The sequence below is a fragment of the Lemur catta genome, chromosome 9 (assembly GCF_020740605.2).
Source record: "Lemur catta isolate mLemCat1 chromosome 9, mLemCat1.pri, whole genome shotgun sequence".
Taxonomy (NCBI): Eukaryota; Metazoa; Chordata; class Mammalia; order Primates; family Lemuridae; genus Lemur; species Lemur catta.
The window spans coordinates 90,406,940-90,424,292 of NC_059136.1; the positions used below are offsets into that span (position 1 = coordinate 90,406,940).

The 17,353-nt window shown below is 46.1% G+C and overlaps 1 protein-coding gene across 2 annotated transcripts in view; it reads right to left on the bottom strand.

Moving 5' to 3' along the window:
- CHD7 (chromodomain helicase DNA binding protein 7) overlaps window positions 1-2,142 on the bottom strand; it is a 186,450-nt gene extending 184,308 nt beyond the window's left edge. The window contains exon 1 of one of the 2 annotated variants that reach the window (XM_045560964.1): window positions 1,818-2,142. The gene's annotated coding sequence lies outside the window, so the exon portion shown is untranslated. The remainder of the gene's footprint in view (window positions 1-1,817) is intronic. The other variant, XM_045560966.1, reaches the window with a different exon arrangement.
- Between the last annotated feature and the right edge of the window lie 15,211 nt (window positions 2,143-17,353).

Consider the following 17,353-nt stretch of genomic DNA (forward strand, 5'->3'; position numbering starts at 1 on the left):
TAAATTAAGATCTTTAACGTATCCCACAAATCAAGCCCAGAAGATAGACACTTTTTAAGATGTTATTTAAATCGACTGCTAGGTAATATACAAGGAGAAACTAAAAAGTATACTTAGCAAGTGGAGAGCTAGATAGTGTATCTAATTCTAGCAATTCAAAAGGAAACTCTCTCCATGTGGGTTGCTACTTTTCTTTTGTCCATTGTCTGTTCAGAAGAGGGGGGAAAAAACTAGTTTAAAACCGAGGCGTGAACAGTCTCTAAAAGTGACCTCGGGGAAAGGAGTCCGACCCGTAGCAGGAGCACTCTCCGCGCCGCCCGCTCCACGGGGGCGCTCACAAAGCGGGCAGCCAGCCGGGAGTTTGGGGTGCGCTCCCACGGCGCCGGGCTCCTCGAGGCAGAGCCATCCGGAGAAAGGCGGCTCGGTAATGATGGCTGCTCGGGGCCGGCGGCTCCTTCCCCGGAGCCTCCCGACCAGCCCCCCCCACCCCGCCCGGGGTCTGCCGCCCACCCCCACCCCCGCGGCCGCGCCGGCCCCGCGCCGCTGCGCCCGCCTCGCACCGCAACCCACCCGGTGCCCGCGCCCCCGCCCGCGCCCCGCGCCCCCGGCGAGCCCAGTCCCCGGTGCGAACCAAACAAACAACGCGTCCCCCGCCGCCCTCCTTCCTCTCCCCGCTGACCGCTTGGCCTCCAGCCACCTCGGCCGTTCACGCTCCGAGCCGCGGCTCTCTGCGGGGGCAGAGCGCACCCGGGCCACCTCGGGGGCCACCTGGTGACCCCCCCACCGGCGCTGACCCCCGGCAGGCTGGGGGGCGGGGGAGCCGAGTTGTGTCCGGGGGTTAAAGTCGCTATTATGCAGCTGCCGCCGCCGGCGGCCCGGCCAGCTCGGCAAGGTGGGGTCCCCTCCTCGCCGCGCCTCCCGGCGCTCGCCCCGACCCCGCTCCCTTTCTTCTCCTCCTCGCGCACTTGGGAGCCGCCAGGGAGCCCCGGGAGCCCCAGGCTCTCGGCTCGCAACTCTGCGCCCGCGGCCGGCACTGGCTGGGCTCGGGACGCCCCCAGCGCCGCCGTGTTCGCGCCGCCCCCGCCCCATGCGGCGCCCCGTGCACTTTCCCCGCCGCCGACCCACCTCGCTCGGTGGCCGTCCCCGCGCGGGCTGGCGCCGCCACGCCGGGAGGGACGCACTTTGTTCGCGCCGGTGCGGCCGCCGCTCCCGGCGAGCGCGGCGTGGTCGGTCCGGAGCGGGGGGCGGGGGCGGGAGGCGGGAGGCGGGGGTCGCCGCAGTCCCCGATCCGCCGCCGCCGACGCTCAGCCGCCCCGCGCCCGCGCGCCCATCGCCCGCTCGCACTTGAGTTGGAGCCCAACTTTTCCTCCTTCCTTTTTCTCTCGAATGGAGCCGGCAACTCGTGCTCGGCGCCGGCGGGAGGAAACGCGCTCGCGCTCCCCCGCGCGCAGACACGCTCCCTCCTGTCCCCCGTCCCCCCCCACGCCGGCAGCACAACAAAAAGCCATTTACATGCGAGGAAGTGACCCTCGGCCGCACCGCGCGCCCCCTCCGCCGCCGGCCCCGCGGACGCAGGCAAAAGTTGGGGCGCCGGGCGGCGCTCGGGACGTGGGTTCGGGCCCCGCGGGCGGCGACACCGGCGACACGGCGCGGGCGGCGCTGCGCTCCCGCGCCGGCCCCGGCCCTAGCCCCTCGCCCCGCACACGCCCAACTCCTCGCTCCCAACTCCTCGCGCGGCCCCGGCCCGGCCCGCGGCGATTTCCTGCCGCCGCCGCCGCCGCCCCTCCCGGGGGCGCCGGGCGAACTCTCGCGCTCACCGGTCGGTCGTCGGGCTCCTCCGCTGTGCCGTGCCGAGGGGAAAACAAAACGCAGAGCGGGCTCCGGAGTTGGCTCGGCAGCCGCGGCCAGGGGCTGAATCCACGGGCGCAGAGTTGGCCGGGGGCGAACGGGGCTCTGGCGAGTTTCAGGGTCTCCGGGTCCCCGGGCCGCCTCCTCCGCGGCGCTCCTTTGTGTAATTTCACTCGATTCAAGTTTAATCCGATAGTTCCCGAGCACGAGCGCGTCCGCACCACCACGGCTCAACCCCCGCGCCGCCGCCGCCGCCGCCGCCGCCGCCGCCGCCGCCACCGCCGCCGCCGCGGCCCCAGCACGCCAGCGCCTGCGCGCCCCCGGCACGCCGCGCGCGCCCGAAGCCGCGGGGCCGCGCGCGCCCGCCGCCGGCTCCCTCCGAGCCGCGCCCGCGCCCGCGCGCCGCCACCTGACGTCAGGCGCGCCTGGCATAATTTATGCAAGAATTCGGCCGGGGTGGCGGAGGCCGAGATAGAGGCCGAGAGAAAGGGGGCGGCGCGGAGCCGCGGGGCCGCGGGCGGCGCAGGGCGGGCCGGGCGCCACTTCCCGTCCCCGGGCGGGTGCCGGCGCTGCGGGCGCTTCTCCCGGCCGGCCGGCGCGCGGCTGTCCCGCAGCCTTCCTCGGTGGCCCCGCGAGTGCTCGGCCGCGGCGCCCGGGCGCGGGCCGGAGACGGTGCCACGTTTCCCCGCGCTGCACCTTCCCGGAGTCGGGCTGCGCCGCCCCGGGGCAGGAAGCGGCGGCTGCGACCGGCCGCGACCAGGGGTCTCCGGCGCTGCGCGGACGGCGGCGGCGGCGGGAGGTGTTCGGATGTCCCTTCTGTAATTGTCTTTCAACTTGAAATTATTTTCCCACATGAAATTATTTAGAATGGATTTCAATTTCAAATAGGTCCATTCCTGCTTCTCCGCTTCGCTTTCCCTACCTCTCCGTCGATAGGACACCGGATCCACTACTAAATCAAAAAGTTTAACTAGATGGCATTGATTTTGTTGAATTTGTTACCATACCAAAAAAAAGAAGAAGAAGAAAAGAAACAGAAAGGAAAGAGCGCAATGGCTATGAAACAAAGAAATAGGATGTGTGTCCATTATTAAGCGTGTCAGGACTAGAATGTTTTAATCTTTCTTTGGCCAAAATGGCACTTGTATATGATCGTATAGCCTTAAATATCTGAGCCTCTTATTCTATTTGTCTTCGCGGTACAAAATGAATACTAAATTTAGAAGAATTTCTTTAAACTGATTTTCCTTTTATGAGATAGATCTACAAACACTTATTAAGCACCTTGTATCTGCAAAATGCCAAGCAATTATAATCTTTTTAAACGACCAACAATTGTAACCTTTCAGACTATTAGGTTAAACCTTGCATTTGTTTTTAAATCAAGGAAGGAACTTTCTTCAACCAAAGACTGTCCTCTGACGGATACAAAGAGAGTCACTTGCTATTATCCAAAATAAACTAAGAAAATTGCAAAATTATGCCAAATGTATTAATCTTCTCATTCACTATTTGATGGTTGTACCACCTGTAGTGCTAAGTCTATAATCACAAAATTTCTATTTGGACAAAAGATTAAACAAAACTATTTCATTATATAACTACTACAACTATTCAATAACTAAGTTTGATTATCCTAGACTTAATCACTAAAACATTTATTTCCTAATTTTACTAATAATTTTATAAATATGTTACTATATTGTGGTTTGTTAAGAGGCACTGCTTTTGACTTACTTTCATCATATCTTTGAGTTGCATTTTAAAAGAAATAAATGTTTTAATCAGAGTTTACAGATAATCAGCAGACATTTAGAATTTTGAAAACACTAAAATCAACTTCTGTCTTTTTTATAGCCTTGTGTCATAAAACAAGAATCACAATTCTGAGGTTAGGCTTCCATTTCCACAAAGCTTGTATCTCTCAATGAAAGCATATGAGGGATGCTTTGGGTGTGTGTGTGTTTGTGAAAGAGAAAGAGAGGAGAGAGGTGTTAAAGACAGGACACAATGTCTAGAAAAAAATCAGTAGTACCTGACTATATTAAAATACATAAAAAATAATGTGGCATAAAGGAAATTTTTATCTTTTACATTATGTCCCTGGTCAATATCAGATATGCATCTATTTCAAGACTATTTATAAGCTAAAAAATATGACATATACATATGGTGAAAGTATAATATTACAGTAACTGTGATCAAAAGTATTATTAAGTGACTGTGAGGAGGTTCCCCTGTGCCCTTATACCTTTAACTAGAAAGTTAGGAAACTTCCCTTTGAAATATACCAGAAATAGTAAAATCATATAGCCAGTGCACAACATAAAAACAACCCTGCAGCCCCTCTCTTACTTACTCTCCCTCCATATCCTGGTCTCTGTCCTGAGCCATCATGAAGAACTTTCTAAGCTTTTAGAAGTTGTGCTGGTGCAGAATTTGAAGGGCTTTAAAAAGCAGAAAACCCTCAGAAGCAAGCTGCTGGGCAGCTCTGGCCTACCTAAGTCATAGCTACCACCCCCCACTACCCTTTAGCTTGGAATGTTTTCTTTTCATTTGCTTCACTATTGAAGTTCTCCCAATGAGAATAATTTGAATTCACAAGCTTTCCCTTTAAGTATTCAAATACCTTAGGGCAAGATAAGGGACTCCTGGTTGTTCACAGATGAGTGTAAATTAGTTCAATGGGTTGCTTTCTTCCCAACACCCAGATAGACTAAACAAATTTAAAGACTTAGCCATTCATTCAACTTGGAGTGCCTAAGGGGTTCTAGGCTTGATTCTAGGTGCTGAAAATACTGGAGTGAATAAAGCAGACAAAACTTCCTATCCTCATGCAGTTTACAATCTAGTGGATTGGTAGTTTTGATTTAGTGATATGAGGGAATGGTAATTTTGGAGTCTGAGCCCTTGGAGGGTAGGACAGGCCTGAGATAGTTGTAGCCAGAGGGCAATAGAAAGGCACTAGAGACCTGGGAAGTGGGGTGTTAAAGGATGGGGTGGGTGCAAGCAGAAAGCAGTTGAGAAAAATATCTAAGACAACATAACCTATGACAAAGTTTTCTAGGCCCCATGAAATGAAACAGTCTCTTCTCAGAACTCAGACTAATGCTAACTGACCTATATTTCCGCTGTTTAGACAACTAAATATTTGCCTCTTCTTAGGAAAACAGCCTGTAATGTACTGACCTATAATACTTCAGGAGGGGAGGGGAGGGACAATTTGCACATCCAAAATAACCAAAAAAACACTCAAACTTCTCTAACACTTAAAACTCAAGTTCAATGTATCTGTCCTTCCCGATGTTTTGAGCTTTAAAATATTATACAAATTACACTAATTCCAGCGTTAAGGACATTCTTCAAGGCATTTTTGGAACCCATCTTTTGAAATTGTGTTCAGAAACAACTTGCAAGTCCTAGAAAATAACTCTTTTCAGAGCCATATCTTTTTCTTTTTCACTAAAAACTGTATTATTATTATTATTATTCATCATTTACCAAATTTACATCCAAGTTACTTTGGCTAGCTCCAAACAATGCATTTTGCCTTTAAGTGATGTAAATTTACTGCCATCGACAATGTATAGGAAAATTTAAATGTAGCTATTTAGAGGGCTATAAATGTTGAAGAAAGCACCAAAAGAAAAGTCTAAGAAATTTTTCCTGTATCACTAAAGTAATGGCATAATCTTCCTCTGTAATTTTTTCATAAAAGAAAAAACCCAGTTGGATATGTAAGCGCTGGTGTATTTGTTAGAAAATTGGTCACATCCCTTTACATTAAAAAGCTCCATTATATTATGTGCTCTAAGACTATAGCTTCCCACGTGATAGCGCCCTTTTCCTCATTAGTTGTACTGCTTTAAAATTACTGTCTAGTCATTCTTATGCTAATTAAAGTGTACCTGGCTTTGGTTCCACTGCAAGGAGACTTATTTCTTTGTGAGGTTTTTGCTCCCAGGTTTTTAACATAAATAGCATATGAGTATCAATTAATTCAATTATTTTTCTAAAAACTCTTTTTTTTAATTATACTTGCGGTATCCCCCTGGACTTTTTCATTTATCAGGTATATGTGGTGTGAATTTTTTTAGCAATCAGCGCATAGTGTCTCTTAAGTAAGCAGATAGTATATTGGTTTAAAAATCATTAGATAAAATTCCCATTTCATCTCCATAGCCCAGAATAGTGCGAGGAGCTTTTGCTGGCAAAGGTCAGGGTTAGTAAGGTCAACATATTAGGTGAAAAAGAAGCCACAGGGACTAGAATTAGGCCATTGTTGGCTCCCAAAGATAGCAAGTTTAGCTAAGTTTGAGCCATTCTTTCAGTGAACACTTACTGAATGTCTACAATGTGCCAGATTCTATATTAGCACTGAGGGCATGGTAAGGTCCCTGTTCTCAAGGAGAACTCATGGTGTGTGATATAGCATGAAGAAAGGAATGATTCTTGCTGCCTGGGTCTGCAGGGCAGGCTTCCTAGAAGATGGGGGCCTTGTGCTTCTGAGTCTTGAGTAGGCACAGGAATTCACCAGAACAGGGAGATTCATCAGGACAAGGAGGCAAGAGGGATTCCCAACAGAGGACAGAGGTCCGCGCTTCCAAAGCCCAGTGAGGTTACTGCAGATGGTTCCATTATGAATGGAACATGGAGGTTGCACCAATCTTCCTCCACAGTGTTCACTGATCCCCCCAGCCTGGGTTGGCTGTCCTTCCTTTGTTCTCCCAAGAATGCCTATCTCCATTAACACATGCTTATGTTGATTATGATTAATTCTTGTCCTAGCTTATCACTGGGTTGTGAGCTACTTGGGGGCGATGACTGTGTCTTGTCATTTAGGACCCCCAGTTACCATAGAGCCCTCCATGTAGAAGGCACTCAATAGATGCTTACACACCTGTATAAGTGGCAGGGGTGGGGAAATAGTAGGAGATTAGCCTGGAGAAGTAAATAGAAAGGGCCAAGCAGAGCTCTAGATTCACCCCAAAGGTTATACACAGTCACTGAAGAGTTTTCAGCAACAGAGTAACAAGTCAGATCTGCACTTAAAAAGATCTCTCTAGTAGGATGAAGAATGTGGAAAACTAGACCCAAAGCAGGGAGAAAAGTGAGGAAGACCTCCTAAGACAAGGTAAGGGAAGATATAAAAGCTACTGCCAACTTCTTTATACCATCTAGACTGAGGACGTTGCTAATTGCTTGCCATGTGGGCTGTCATCTGATGGGGAAGAGAAGGCAGAAGTGAAGAACCGCTCACCCCGTGGTGGAGGAAGGCAGGGTCTGTCTGGAAGGAGCAGCGATGGGGAGTGCAGGGGCCACAGTTCCAAAGTGGCGCTGCCGCTCTTCACCTCTCAGGTACTAGCACCGATGTCCCATGACTTGCTGCTACCAAACTTATCTTAGGTAATATTGGGCAGTCCCTTAAGCCTCTCATCGTCTCCATTTCTAGTGTAACAAACGGAAATTTGTAGTGCTAACTTATCTAATTATAAGATACTTTTACAAAACATTTAAACTAGAAAAATATATTGTATTACACACCAATAGTTATTGGGCATCTGCTGTCTGTCACACACTGTGCTGGCTGCTACAGGCACAAAAATGAAGCAAACCCCTACCCTGGAGGGAGCTCTGTGAATCTCTTAGGGGTGGCAGACATTTAAGGATATCTTTACAATTAAAATGTGTACAACAGTGGTATTTTTGGGTATAATGATAGCTCAGAAGGAACAACTATGTCAGCTTCTTCCCAGAGAGGCAGAGAAGGCATCACAGAGGATACGCCATTTAAACCGAGATGAGCCTTGCCGGACTCTGCAGATGGCAGAGGGTGGGGAAGCTCACCAGGCAGGAAAACCGGCTGAGACATGCAGGGGACAGATGGCTAGTGTCAGCACTGCAAGTGATCTGGCTCAGATAGAGCACAGTGTACGTGGGGGGGGGGAGTGAGGATGGAAATAAAAGGTAGGGCCAGGTAAAGAAGGGTTTTGTAACATATTAAGATATTTTACCTTATCCCATAGGTCATGAGGAGTCACAAAAAGAAAGTCAGCAGGAAAATGGTAAGGACAAATAGGGATGTGTTGGCTGTGTGAACCAAAGCTCAGAGTAGGTTGACAGCGAGTGGACATCAGTGATGGTCCAAAATAATACAGCATGAGGAAGCCCTTGGCCAGGGCAGCATTTGAGGTGGTAGAGATAAAGGATTAGATGTGAGAGATATTTCCATGACATGTTTGGTAAGATTTGGTGAATGATTGATTGACCGTTGGGAAGCGGATAAAAGGAAAGGATGAGGATGCCCTTCTAGGTCTCTACCCTAAGAGATTGGATAACTAGTTGCATCACCAACCTAGATGTGAATGGGGCGGGAGCAGTTTGCAGAAGAACACAGGGCTTTGGTGTGTCTTTTAGACGTGGTTTGTAGAGTATTCAAGTGGGGATGCCCATTACGTAAGAGATGGGAACTTAGAGGACTGATCTGGCCTAGAGATATGGGTGTATGAATCATAAGGTATGAACGGTGCTTAAATCCATTGGAATGGATGAGATTGCTTGGGAATGCATGTGACAGGAGAGGAAATCAGGCTGATGGCAGGAATCTTTTTCAGTTGTCTGTTACTGTATATCGAACCACCTGAAAACTTAGTGGCTTAAAACAACAAATTATATTTCATCTGGTGTGTTGTCTGGGGGTTGGGTTCATTTGGAAAGGCTGAGGTACTTCAGTCTGTCTGTCTCTCTCTCTCTCTGTCTCTCTCTCTCTCTCTCTCTCCCCCCACTTGGTTTTTTGTCTTGGTCATCCTGATGACATGGCAGTTTCTGGAGAGTGTTGCAATGAGGCAAGCCCCAAGACACAAGCACTTATCAGGCCTTTGCTTGCTTCAGGTTTGCTGATGTTCCATTTGCCAAAGCAAGTCCCCTAGTCAAGCCCAGAATCAATGTGGAGGGGAACAGGAAACAACCAGAGGTTTGACACATTGGGGAACATTACTTATTTATGTAAAACCTACACAAAGAAAGAAGCAGAAAAAAAATAATAAAAGGAGACATCAAAGGAGAAGCCATTGAAGAAAAGTCACAAAGATCCATCTGAAAGGAAAAATAAGACATCAAGGTAGAAGAGTTTCTGGAAGGGAAGGGGCGACAGTGCCAAAGGTCACGGAGAGATCAAGTAGGAAGGAATGAAAAGCTTCCATGGGACTTGGTCATTGTTAACCTCTTCGGTTTCAAGTGCTGAGAGTAGAAAGTAGATTGCAGAGGGGCAAGAAGTTAATGAGACTTGGGGGTGCTTAGACAGTTTGTGTAGACTCCAGACTCTTTTACTAGAAGCTTAGTTATAAATGAAGAGAGATGGGTGTCTAGAAAGAACTCACATTAGAGGGTAGTAGTTTTTTGTTTTTGTTTTGTTGTTGTAATATCAGAGTGATAAGCATTCTTTTAGAGTAGGAGACAGGAGCCAGGGGAGGAAGGGGACAGCTGCATAAGAGAGTAGGGTTTGGGGGTTGATGGGAGCAGTTATACCTGTTTTTCTGAAACCAAAGAAAGACAGGTGAAAATGGCAATAAGTGTATAGATTGGAGTGGAGAGAGGTGGCAGAAAGCCAAGGAAATTCATTGGTAATAGTTGCTATTTCTCTTATTAACTCAGTGGTTAATCACCTGCTGAGATGTTAATGTCTGTGAGTGGTAAAGAAATGCAACGAAAGTGTTCAACTTTTGAAACAGCCACTACAGGAAAGAAAGAAGCTACAGAAAGGACCCTCCTTGAGTGGTCAGCTGAGACTGTAGCAGCACCAAGTTGTTACGCAACTTTCTTAAGTGCAATTTGCCCCCTGGGGAAAAGGAGTACACACTGTGAATTGCCAGATTCACCCAGGGGAGTCATTCTTTTCTTCAGAGACCCAGAGGGATGGTTGCCCACATAGCCGGTGCCAGGGTAGAGTCCATAGGAGCCAGGTAATATCAGCTTGGGTTGTTACCTGGAGGCATGAAGTACTCACAATAATGGGTCCCTTGTTTAAATATAGAACAAGAGTTGTATGTGATTATAGATACATACATACATATTAATACATACTACATATATATGTATATGAAGGATACATAGGGATTCCTGATCATCTCAAATCTCTCTCTCTCTCTCTTTTTTTTGCAGGGGGGGGAACAAATGTGTTAACAGCAACAAATAAATAAGCATTTCTCCTCTTCTTTCTAATCTGTTAAGTCCCTGGATGGCTGTTGGCTCATTTGGTTGGATTGTGGCCAACGTTAACCAAGCCAACAACTCCGGCACTGTTTTTGCTCTGCTGATCTCAGTGTTACATAGTGGGACATGGTATTATCATTGCAAGTTCTTGGAAAATTCTAGGCCAACCTGTGTGAAATTCAAAGTTGTACTTCGATATGTAAAGTGAGAATAGGTCACAATTTAAGGTTGCCTAATTTCCTATCTTGTGTGTCAGACCTCACGATGCTCCTCACTTAACCCTGGTTTAGATATTTACCAATAACTTGGTAGCACATGATACCCCGGTTCTCTTCCTCCTTGGCCAAAATATTCATGGTAGGTAGAATACTGAATTTGGTTTTTGCAGATCATGTACATACAACTCTGATTTTATAGGAAAGGAATGTGAGACTTCGAGGTGGCCCAAGGTCACCCTCCTGTAAATGACAAAATGGGATCCAAACCCAGGTCTCCTAACGCCCTGATCAATCCTCTTCCCCAAACAGAAATCTAATAACTGCCCAAAGACTGCTTGCCTTTCTCATGATCCACTGTGAGCTGAACTCCCTTACATACAGTTGTTTGTACTTTCCTCTGCTTTAAAGGGGAAAAGTCACATTTGATGGACACGTCTGCACTGTAAGTCCCACAAGATCTTGCCCTAGGCTGCAGCTCTGGATAAGACTGACTTGAGAATTATGCAACCAATTATGATTAATCCCTTCTCTTGGGTAGAAACACTGCTTGCTCTCTGCCCAACTGCTCCACGTGGAAATATGGTAGTCACAGGCAGCCACGTGGTCGCCGCAGCTCTCAGATTTGTACGAGGTTAGTTCAGTACCTAGCACAGCACCTGACATACAGGAGGCACCGGACAAACGCTTGTGAAATCACTGGGGCATTTAAAGTGCTGGGATGACTGGATACAGAAAGGCAAAAACCATTTTTAAAAAATGCTTCTGTGTACTTGAATCTGAAAGTGGAAACATTCCTAATTTTATCTTAATTTGTATTTTAACATAGTTAACTTCCTCCAAAGTAATTACTTTTTAATATGTTTATAATGTGTTTATGCGATTGAGCTGCTACACTGGGGCTTTCCATTTAGAAAGCCAGCAAGAATTCATGTTCGACCGTTCTCTAAGCTCCTCTCTGGAGACTGTCCAGGTATGCGACTGCTGACCTCAGTCCATACGGCAGAGCTTTGTGGGTGAAAGGCAGAAGCTGACCAGGATGCAGACCCGGGAACCATCCACCCTCCGGTCCCTTCCTGTCCTCACAGCCACTGTTGTGGGCCCTTGGGCCACTCCTAAGTCACCTGGGTCTACAATCGATTAAGGATGGTTTTACATGTTTCACCTACAGCCTATTTGTTTATTGCCTCTCTCAGAGAAAGAAAAATATAATATTGCCAGGCCTGACTTGAGGAGGGCGAAACAGTACATGTGGACTCAGAGATGGCAAAAATCAAGGCAGTGGAACAAGAATGACTGAATCTGGGGAAACAATACCATATTCTATGTGTGTTTCCTTTGTCTCATACCTTTTTTTGTGTGGTAAAATATACATAACATAAAATATGCCATTTTCATGGCTGGGCACAGTGGCTCATGCCTGTAGTCCTAGCACTTTGGGAGGCGGAGGCAGGAGGATCACTTGAGCCCAGGAGTTGGAGGTTGCAGTGAGCTATGATGACACCACTGTACTCCAGCCCAGTGACAGAGCGAGACTCTGTCTCAAAATAAAATTACATTGTAACCATTTTTAAGTGTGCAAGTATATTCACATTGTTGTACTGTCACCACCATCCATCTCCAAAACCTTTTCATTATCCCAAACAAAAACTCTTTACCCATTAAATAATAACTTCCCATTTGTCCTCTTCCCAGCCCCCAGCAACCACCATTCTACTTTCTGCCTCTATCCATTTAACCATTCCAGGTACCTCATAAAAGTGGAACCATACAATATATGACCCGTTGTGCTTGGCTTATTTCACTTAGCATAATGTTTTGAAAGTTCATCCATGTTGTAGCATGTGTCAGAATTTCCTTCCTTATTAAGGCTGAGTAATATTCCATTGGATGTATATGACACATTTTGTTTATCCATTCATCTATCCGTGAACACTAGACTTTTCCACCTTTTAGCTATTGTGAATAATGTTGCTGTGAACTTAAGTGTGGCCTCATGCCTTTTGAAGACTAGACCCTGTCCAAGCAAGGTTCTGGTACTTGGTAACTCCTCTTTTCCTGAGGTTGGTTCACACTAGTTCCCCTGGTCCCTGTGCCCAATCCATGGTGAAGGTCTCACCTCCTCCAGGAACTGAGGCTGGCTTCCTTGTGTACTGCTGTGCTCTGTCCTCATGGTGGTCCTCTTGGTTCTACAGAGTCCCTGCTTTTCTCTTTGGACATGGGACCTAGGCTGGACCTGATGTCTTTCCTGGGAGCCACTGCCATGGCATGAGTCTGCCTCAGCCTGGCCCTTGCTCTTAATAAGCTCAGGTGCTGCAACCTGGTATACCTCAAGGTCAAGCCTTTATAAAACATGCTGTAGATAATAACAATGGTGCATTATAACATAGAAAATTTCATTGGAAGACACATGCAGTTGATTGCATAACACTATAAGGTTTCTCAAGTTATCCCTAAATATTATTATAAAAGAGAATTACTTGCTACTTGACTATTTACTGATAAGAATTGACAATCATTTATTTACTGAGCTTTTCCTATATGGAAGATACTACGTTGAATTTATGGGGAAATATACTAAATGGGCACATATTCCCTCCATTGCTCTCAGAAAGAGCACATTTAATCAGGGAGATGCTAACCATGATGATATAACTAATCAAATAGATTATGGTTTGTCTTTACAACTATGAAAATATCATAAACATTCCTCTGCACCTAGACTTTTTTTGCCATAGCTTGGAGATTACAGCACATCAGCACATAAATACTACCTCATTCTGTCTAATACCCGTGATATTTTCATAGTTATGGGGGGAAAAAGGAAGGAAGGATTTACAAAATACATGCATATACACATGTACATGTATACATTTGTATGTGTGTATTTATGTGTGTGCCTGTAAATGCACAGGTGTCTGGAATGATACACAAAGAACTAGCCATAGTGGTTGTCTCTGGGGTGTGGGACTGTGGATGAGAGAATACTTTTTTCCTGGACATCCTCTTTTGTACAGTTTAAATTGTCCATGGCCACATATTACTTTGAAATTGTAAAAAATGTTTGTAAAACTAACAAAAAAGACAGTGTGTGGTAAGTGGCAAATGATAGTATACAAGCACCACGAGACGCTCTAGAGGAGGGCAGGCTTGCTTTAGGCTGGGGCAGGCCTGACGGTTCACAGAGGGGGAGGGAGTCTACAAATGAGCTGTACAGAATGGGTAGGATTTGGGGACAGGGAGGAGTGACGGGAAAGCAGGGTGGGACACCCGACAGAAGGCACAGAAAGCAGGTAATACGAGGGCAGAGCCTGGGTGGTTGGCATTGCATTGCTGATCCATGGCAAGCCACATGTTTCAGGAATCTGACAGGTAGACATGTGAACATCCTGTTATGAAAGTCGAGAATGCAGCAGCCAGTGTTTTGCCAGAGTAACTACAACTTCCCCCTCCCCTAGTGTCTCCTGAGACAAATCCAGCATTGGCCCCAGAGAGAAGCTTTGCCTGATTCTAGAACTTGAGTAATTGTTCATTTAACTCTCCAGTATTCAACAGTAAGAGTAGATGTCAAATGTGACTTTGGTCTAAACACATTCAAGTCTGCTCATTTCCACAGCTATGGAAAACACATCTAATGCCGAGCAATGCGAACTGTGTGTGGTAGGCTGGAAGCATAGGCTGAGACTGGGTTGGGTTGTACTAGTCTCGGTAGTTTACATTTTATTCCATGGGTTATATGTAGCTATTGAAGTTTTGTGAATAAGGAAGCACACAGAAAGATGCACGTGACACTATGTGTAACTTGTCAAGTGGCAGTTTATGGGGTGGGATTGAGGAAAAAGAGGCCAGTGAGAGGTTATTGTAATACTTGTGGGTAGTGAGTGTGAGCATCAAAAGGCGTGAATGCTAAAACTCTCTGGAGGGAGAACTGGCGGGTCTTCATGACTGAATGTGGGGGCTGAGAACAAGTGGAAGATGACTCTGAGACCTGGAACCCAAGAGATTTTAAAGGACAACAGAAATGACGGCAGAAACAGAGAAGGCATCAGGAGGGAAAGCTTATGTGGGGGGAGAGATAAACAATATAATATCAAAGTGAAATAATCTAGCAGTTACCCAAAGATAAAAAGACCACACTGGGTACTAAGTAAATGAGATTTCTGATGACAGCACATAGTATTACCTATGAAATCTTGCCAGAAAAGGAACTTGAATCAGATCAAGCGTCTAGGTCTATGAGTTTACTGGAAATCTGGGAGAGAGAAATGTGCTAGACAACACCACAGGGATTCAGTCAGCAATATCCAGAATGTGGGCATGACATAGTACAACTGATGTGATGTTTTCAACAAATCAATTGCAAGAAAAAGAAAACGAGAGAGACAAAAAGAATGCAAACATAAAAAGAGACTTAAAAAGTCACAGCAACTGAGATTTATAGACCTTATTTGGATCCTGATCTGAACAAATCAACTCTCAAAAAACTTTATGAGACAATTGAGGAAATTTGATCTGACTGGATATTTGTGGATATTAAAAAATTCTTTTTCATTTGGGGGCATATTAATATTCTGTGGCTTTTTAAAAAAAGTTTTTTTTCTTAGAAACAGGGTCTCACTGTGTTGCCCAGGCTGGACCGCAGTGGCTGTTCACAGGCGCAATCATGGTTCACTATAGCTCACGCAATCCTCCTGCCGTAGGCTCTTGAGTAGCAGGGACTGCGGCTGGGACTTAACACCACACCTGGTTGTTAAGGCTTTTTAAATGAGCCCTTATTTTTAAAGATATATACTGAAATATTAAAGATGAGCTGACATGATTTCTGGGATTTGCTTCAAAATAATCCAGAGGGGGTGGGAGTGGAGAATGATAGGGTGTAGATGAAACAAGAGTGGCCATAAATTGATGATTCCTCGGCTTGGGAGACAGTCCCTGTGGAGAGGCTGTCATCATTACACAATTCTGTCTACACTTTTGCGTATGTCTAAAATTTTCTAGAATAAAAAGTTTAAAAAATAAGTAAAGGAGAAAGTTCACTCCATGAAGGTCAAATACTTCCCTGTAAAAGTAAATGTCTATGGCTAGGTGAGCAGGTAGCACAGAACTAGTAACAAGTCCTGAGGAAGTCCCATATTTAAGTTCCCATACCAGAAAAAAAGGAACAATAGATTTCCAGAGTAGAAACAGTACACTCTTCTGGCAAAAATCACTGCTTTGACAGCCTGAGCATGAGCAAGACCCTGTCTCCACAAAAAAAATAGAAAAATTAGCTGGACCAGGTGATGTGTACCTGTAGTCCCAGCTACTTGGGAGGGTGAGACAGGAGGATCGCTTGAGCCCAGGAGTTTGAGGTTACAGTGAGCTATGAAGACTCCACTGCACTCTAGCCTGGGCAACAGAGCAAGACCCTGTCTCAAACAAACAAAAATCACTACTTTGAAATTCAATAAATCTGGGTTTGAATCCAGTGCTAACTCTTACTAGATTTGTTAACTTGAGCACATCACCTACCCTCTGTAAGCCTCCAAATCTCAGTTTCCTTATCTGTAAAGTGGAGATAATAATTGCATCTATTTCATAGAGTTACTGGAAGGTTAAATGAAATAATATGTATAAAGCATCTTATATTCTGCCTGATACAAAATAAGTGTTCATTAAACATTTGCTATTAGTACTGTTGTTTTATTACTGAATAGAATGGTCATAAAAAATAAGGAAAGAACCAGGTGTGTAGTATGATAGGAAGCAAGATAAAATTTTGATGAAAGAGCAATGGCAATGGTGCTGTGTTATAATCAAGGAATCTGATGCTTTCCCCAGGTTAGGCAATTTGGAGGATTAGATCATCTGGAGGTCATTGACGATGTCATTGTGTTTGTTTCATAAAGATGTGGCATGAGCAACTAGACGACAAAAATTAAGCTAGGAGAGATGGTGAAGCAATGGGAGCGGTGGGCACTGTGTATTTCCTTATTTGGTGATGAAAGGAGGGAACAGAACAGAGCAGCAAAGACAAGGAAGCTCTGTTTCAACGTAAGGGAGCTCTTGCAAGTCTGCAGGAAGAAAGGAAGCAGCTTACAGAGCAGTGGGAGATGCTAAGGCAAGAGCCATGTGTCCTCAGCCAAGGAAGAGAGATGGAGGGCTGGTCCCGCGGCGCGATTAGAGATTCAGGGAAGTTGGTATACAGTGGGATAGGTATGGTGAATAAAAATAGGACAAAGCCAAGAGAAGAATCAGGATTTTTGAGGACACCATGGAAGGAATTGTGAGGGAGGAAAAATTATGGAAGGAGATGATCAGATGGGGAGGGAAGGTGTACAGAAATGTCTGGGAATGAGCATAAAAGAGAACAGGAGAGCAAAGGGCTGATATCTGGGCGAGTGGCTGAGGATGCCAAGGATGCCAAGGCTGGCCACAAACTAGAGCAGGTTCGTTGGAGGGCAGGCTGGGCTCCCACGTGGTGTTGGAGAACTGAGCAGGGGACAGTCTGCGCTCTGTCCTATTGTGGAGATTGTTCTGTGGCCTCTGAAGACACCTCTTGGGTGATTGGAGAAGGGCGTCAGCTGACACCCAGTAATAAATTTGTGTCCACAATGGCCCGTGGTGGCATAGAGCCCTCCAGCTGCCCGGGGTGGAACTGCAGGTGTTGATAAAGCACAGAGATAAGAACACGCCCCAGAAAGTGGAGGTGGAAACGCAGTATAAAGCAAATGCAGTCAATGAGAAACAGGTATCATAAAAAAAGTACTATACAATCCTTTCTTTGTAATTACTGAGCCCTTCGCTCTACTTATATCCTTTTCTTCCACGCTCCTGCACCTCATGTAGGAGCCTCATCCTAAGACAAGGTCATAGTGCTGGTTTCTTACACTACCTGATAAAAGAGAGAGAGAAAGAAAAACCTGGAAATTTAGTGACTTACTTGGCATAAAAACTACTAAATCTAAATGTCATGACCTTCTAACAAAGGGGATTATGATTTGGGAGGAAAACATTCGAAATGTAGATTCATCTGGATTATGATGTCCTATTTGTATCTCTTTTTAAATGTAGGTATGGCCTACCCCACCTCCTGTCCC